Source organism: Rutidosis leptorrhynchoides, chromosome 3 (assembly GCF_046630445.1).
Source record: "Rutidosis leptorrhynchoides isolate AG116_Rl617_1_P2 chromosome 3, CSIRO_AGI_Rlap_v1, whole genome shotgun sequence".
Lineage (NCBI taxonomy): Eukaryota > Viridiplantae > Streptophyta > Magnoliopsida > Asterales > Asteraceae > Rutidosis > Rutidosis leptorrhynchoides.
In genome coordinates, this window is record NC_092335.1 from 398,250,201 (window position 1) to 398,256,693 (window position 6,493).

Consider the following 6,493-nt stretch of genomic DNA (forward strand, 5'->3'; position numbering starts at 1 on the left):
CACGGATATGTGTTGAACCTTTGCTTAGGTTCAAGTGTCCTCCGAATGCATATCTATATGCATATATTCTTCGTATGTATCGTGTGATTGGTTCATTCTCTCGATTGTTCCTTAGTTGAGATGTTTTCAAGAATTTTGAAGGGTTTAGACACAGGTTTTCATCGTCAATATCCGTATAATGAATTCGTCATGAATCTTGAATGATACGAATATCTTTATGAGTTCTGTGAATGAAAATGATGTTCTAGTATAGTTTGAATTTAAAGTATGATTTTGAAGGATGTAGGAATTTAAGATTGATGGCACTTCTTAAATCTTGACTTGGATTTTGATCTGTCAAAATTAGAATATGTAATTGAATTGGTATGGAAAATGGTTGTCTTGAATTTTGTGAAATGATATATATTGCTATGAAAGGAGAGAGTATAATTAACGATTATCGAAACATCATTGAAAATGTGTAGTGTAACATATTAATGTGAACTTAAGTATTTCTCGGGTATTACCTACCCGTTAAAATAAAATTTCACAAGTAATATTTTGTACAAAAGAATTTTTATTACAGTCTTTATGAAAATATATGTATGTATATTTTCTTCAGGTGTAATATGGATTTAATGAGTTAATATTATATTAATCTCATTTGGTTTACGGTTGGAACTAGAAATGAATAATCCCTAAAACTTTAGAGATTACATAATCGCCATGGAATATTTCTTCAACGTAAATGAAATAATGAATTAATACTTCATCACTTATTATTGTTGGTATCCCTCAGTGCCTGCGGTGCATATGATGTTGATTCTCATAATGCGGCTTGCGATGTTGATGCTTGTGATGTTGTTGGTAATGATGCTGCTGGTGCTGGTAGTGGTTTGATGTGAGTATAGATGATGAGAATTTGTTTTGTTTTGTATTGTGAAAGAAGATGTTTAAAGTTTCTTGAATAAAAAGAGAGGTCAAGAGCTTTATAAAGGGAATGCAATGATGTAGGATGCACTTGCTAATGAAGTTTTGGTTTTCATGACAGTAATTTTTTTTTTACTAAATAATTCACCATGCAAGATACGGAGTAAAGGTCGGATAGCCTCAATAATATTAGTAATATTATACTCGTTGCGGCATATCCTGTAAAGGAGAGAGAAAATGGTGTTACGAACGGGTTTGCCGGTAAGTGCCTCATGTTCTTCACCAAGAGGGCAATGTGGTGGATGGAAGGGATCACCTTCTTCTTGTCTCCAATGATTAAGTAGACTAAAAACTCATCCCCAATTCATCCAAAATAGATGATGGCTAATTGGTAGATCCATTCTGGTCACACTGCTTTCGGAGCTCGAGTGAAATTCCATATCGGAATTCGAGGGACTTAAACTAGTGAAGAGTTCCATTTCGTACGATTGAATAAAGGATTTTTCGATATGAAATGATTTCCGGCTATCGGATGGTATTCTAATTACATAGAATATGTATATATATATAGAGCAAAAGATTTCATAGATTACGGAGGAATTTACAGAATATGTTAGGTAAAGTTTACAGTAACAGATACACTAAGATATGAATTAGCATATACGCTAAAATATGAACTTTGTCTATACACTATTTATGCAATCAATGCAGTAAGATGTGTCTAGACTAAGAATGATAAGCATGTAATTTTCTAAGGGTGATAAGCAGATGATTTCCGACTAGAAATGATAAGCAAAACTTTTGACATGCAGTTAAGGTCGAAGTCCAGACTCACTAATGCATCTTAATAACTATTTGTTAGACACACTAATGCAAGACATAATTTGCTAAGACCACCGCTCTGATACCAACTGAAATGACCCGTCCATATTACTGTAAACGCAGTACGTTCTCATTGGTCCCATAGCGAGGTATTTGACCTCTATATGATACGTTTTAGAAAATATTGCATTCGTTTCATAAAAAGCAAATCATTATTATACATAATGCATGTTTTAAATAAGTGGGCGATTATTTAAGAAATAATCCCCAAAATACATCGGTTTCCAAATACTACACACGTGACGTAACAGTCGAATATAATACATGACAAAGGTTTTATTGAATGCAACACTTTATTTAAATAAAAGTATGAGACTCAATGCACAGCTTGCTCGGATAATGTAACAGCGGAAGACTTTCTTAAGGACCTGAGAATAAACATGCTTAAATAGTCAACACAAAGGTTGGTGAGATATATAGGTTTATCATCGATATAAATATAGACCACAAGATTTCATAGTTATAAATATATGTACACTCGCAAGTGTATAAAAGTATTCTTTAAGTTGTTGAGCGCTTCGGTAACCATATTTAACCATTAATGTGGCATATTCCCTTTATTATGAAATCTCCCTACACTGTACCAAGTGTAGTAAAAACGAAGTACTATGCAACCGTTTACGATACTAGAGCGACTAGCCCGGTTGGGGTTGTCAAACCCGATAGATCTATCAATAGGATTCGCGTATACATGTTCTTACAACATGTAAATATTAGTTACCAAGCTATTAGGGAAGATATGCAAAGTGGTACAACTCAACGTAGAATATATTTTAAGTACTTGTGTCTATGGTATAAAACATAAAATGCATGTATTCTCATCCCAAAATATTTGTAGAGTTTAAAAATGGGACTATATACTCACAGTAGTAAAAGTATATTAATAATAAGTTTTCAACTTATTAAAAATATGACCGTCGTCCTTGGATTCACGAACCTATAACAATAATAACGATTCAGATAATAATACGACATATGAATAAAATAAAGCAAGTTCATAGAATACTTATATAATAATTTTTAACATTTTATGTTAGTAGTCCATTGTTAGTAGTCCTTTGTTAGTAGTCCAAAATAGTCCGAAAAGTCCAACAGTCCAATAATGGGTATATATATATATATATAATCTTAGAATTACCCCACGACGTATTGTATACGTATTGTATTTGCATCAACCCAGAGACGTATTGTATATGTATTGTCTTAGAATTAACTAAGACATATTGTGTACGTATTGTCTTAGTATTTATCAAAACGTATTGTATACTTATTGTGTTAGGACGTACCAAGAATATTATTATACATATATACAATCACAGAATTAACCAAGATTATAATATTTTATTATACTACTGATTACATGTCCAAATATATATAGGATATAGGAAAAGTTAACAAGGATATGGTTAATATAGTTTTTATAATATAAATTTCATCCATACAACGTTAATTTTTGTTTTGCTCACCAAATATTCATTACAAATCCGTTTAAAGTGAATCAAATTGCTATGGATTCATTAAGAATTAAATTTTACAAAAACAAGTCGAAAATTTCATCCCAAGTAGTGATTTTTAGAGCTTTACCCTCTTTTTGTGTCGGTGGACAGATTTGGAAAAATCCCGGCATCCACCCAATATATGATTTTTTGATAAAATACTTCCACTTTGTCTAAAATCATGAAAAAAATACTGGAATTCTTATTTACATATATTAACATATTTCCAAAGTCTTAGCCTCGATCTCAAAGTCTAAGATAGGTTTTTAATTCCCAATCCAAAACAGCCTGCTTTTTTCCGAATGGAGATTAAAGGATATATGTTAAGTTTCAAGGTGTTCTTCATATGTACAAGTTATAAGTTCTTATATTAACTTAATATAACATCATAATACATATAAATAAGTTTTATTAGAGTTAAGTTAGAAAGATTAGATTAGTGTTTCAAACAAGCTTGGTGTTCACCAAAACAAGTTCTAGCTTTTACAAATTTTATAAGTCTAATAAGATAGCAACTATACAAGGAATTGAACAAGGATTTTGAGAAGTATTTTACCTTGATTATGAAGAGAAAAGTTGATGAGATTAAAGTATGATATGAGAGCATTCAAGTGTGTGTTTTTAGTTTAAGAAAATGTGGAGTAAAAATGAGTTAAAAAGGTCCTTATTTATAAGCTTATAATTTTAGCTTTTAGTGAAAATATCTAAGATAAGTTAAATTGTATTAAGCCATGCATGGCATATTAAATTGATTAGGTCATAGATGACATATTACACAAATAATTTCAGATTTCTATTGGTATATACCAATAGTAAATACTTCTAGAAGCTGTGTATAATACTGGTAAAAATACCGTATGAATGCGAGTAGAATTCTTTGAGGAAATTGAACGGAAATACGAGTATAGCTATCCTTTATATGTATTGGTATATTATAAAGTGTATCCAATACTTGTAAGGATGTATTTACACTCGTAATACATTATTTGTAAATACATTTTAACATAAGTTTATTACGTCGTTTAAATAGTAATATATATATTGTTTGAAAACTCTTTAAATTACTAGTATGAAACTATATATATATATATATAATACTTTGTTAATATACTTAATGAGATATTTAATTATCATATTTTCAAGTTAAATATATATGAATCCATATATATACACAATAATTAAACAATTAAACAATTAAATCAAGTTATGACGTTCGTGAATCATCGGAATAAAAAGGTGACCAAAAGCTTGTGTAAAACTCTTTTCGAAGGTTCAAGATTTATTAAAATTCATTGCTTCTCAAGTTGGAATTATATAAAGATTAAGTTTAAATTTGGTCGGAAATTTCTGGGTCGTCACATGGATGATCACTTGAAATGGATTTGCAAGATTGGAAGTAAATTAGCAAACTTGGAAGTGTTCTTGATGTGTTTTTGAGTAGTTGTTTTGTAAGTTAATCTAGATTAGGATTTATGAGCTAGATTGATGTAGATTATGAAGGAAATGATGAAAAACACTTAGAACAATATGAGATAACAAGAGAGAGATCAATTTGATGCATGAAAGTTGAAATGGAAGTGTGTTTGTGATGTGCTAATTCACGTGAATATGGGCTGTCCATATAGGCTCCATAAGTTTGAAATTTTGTGACATATTTCATGCTAGTTGCCAAATTATGGTTCTCACATGTTTGATGACTCACTAAGGGCTGCTAAGAGATGATCATTGAAGTGTATATACCAATAGTATGTACATCTAGGAGCTGTGTATTGTACGAGTACGAATACGGGTGCATACGAGTAGAATTGTTGATGAAAATGAATGAGAATGTAATTGTAAGCATTTTTGTTAAGTAGAAGTACTTTGGCATGTGTCATGAAGTCTTTCAAAAGTGTAATGATACATCTTAATACACTACATGTATATACATTTTAACTAAGTCGTTAAGTCATCGTTAGTCGTTACATGTAAGTGTTGTTTTGAAACCTTTAAGTTAACGATTTTGTTATATGTAATTAATCTCATTATTATTATATCTAATGAAATGTTAAATTATTACATTATAATGATAACATGATGTACTAATATATATTAATATGATATATAAATATTAAGACGTTATTACAACGTTAATCGTTACGTATGGATATCGTTTTGAATTTCTTAAGTTAGTAGTCTTGTTTAATGGATAAGGTTCATCGTTAATATACATAATGAGATACTTACTTATCATTTCATTACGTTAAACATATATATATGTTCATATATATAATATCATATCATATACAAGTTATAACGTTCGTGAATCATCGGACAAACTAAGTGGTCAAACGTTAACACAAATTCTGTTTCAACTAATCAAGTCTTAACAAGTTTGATTGATTAACATGTTGGAAACATTTATTCATGTAAATATTAATCTAATATAATATATAATCATGGAAAAGTTCGGGTCACTACAGTACCTACCCGTTAAATAATTTTCGTCCCGAAATTTTATGCAGTTGAAGGTGTTGACGCATCATCTGGAAATAGGTGCGGGTATTTCTTCTTCATCTGATCTTCACACTCTTAGGTTAACTCGGGTCCTCTACGAGCATTCCATCGAACCTTAATGATTGGTATTTTGTTTTGCTTAAGTCCTTTAACCTCACGATGCATTATTTCAACGGGTTCTTCAATGAATTGAAGTTTTTCATTGATTTGGATTTTGTCTAAAGGAATAGTGAGATCTTCTTTGGTTAAGCATTTCTTCAGGTTCGATAAATTATCATGTACACCGGCGAGTTGTTGAGGTAATTCAAGTCGGTAAGCTACTGGTCCGACACGATCTATAATCTTGAATGGCACAATGTATCTCGGGTTTAATTTTCCCCATTTTCCAAAATGAACAACGCCTTTCCAAGGTGATACTTTGAGCATGACCTTGTCGCCAATTTCAAATTCTATATCTTTTCTTTTACTGTCTGCGTAGCTCTTTTGTCTACTTTGGGCGGTTTCCAACCGTTGTTGAATTTGAATGATTTTCTCGGTAGTTTCTTGGATAATTTCTGGACCCGTAATTTGTCTATCCCCCACTTCACTCCAAAAAATTGGAGACCTGCACTTTCTGCCATAAAGTGCCTCAAACGGTGCCATCTCAATACTCGAGTGGTAACTGTTGTTGTATGAAAATTCTGCTAACGGTAGATGTCGATCCCAACTGT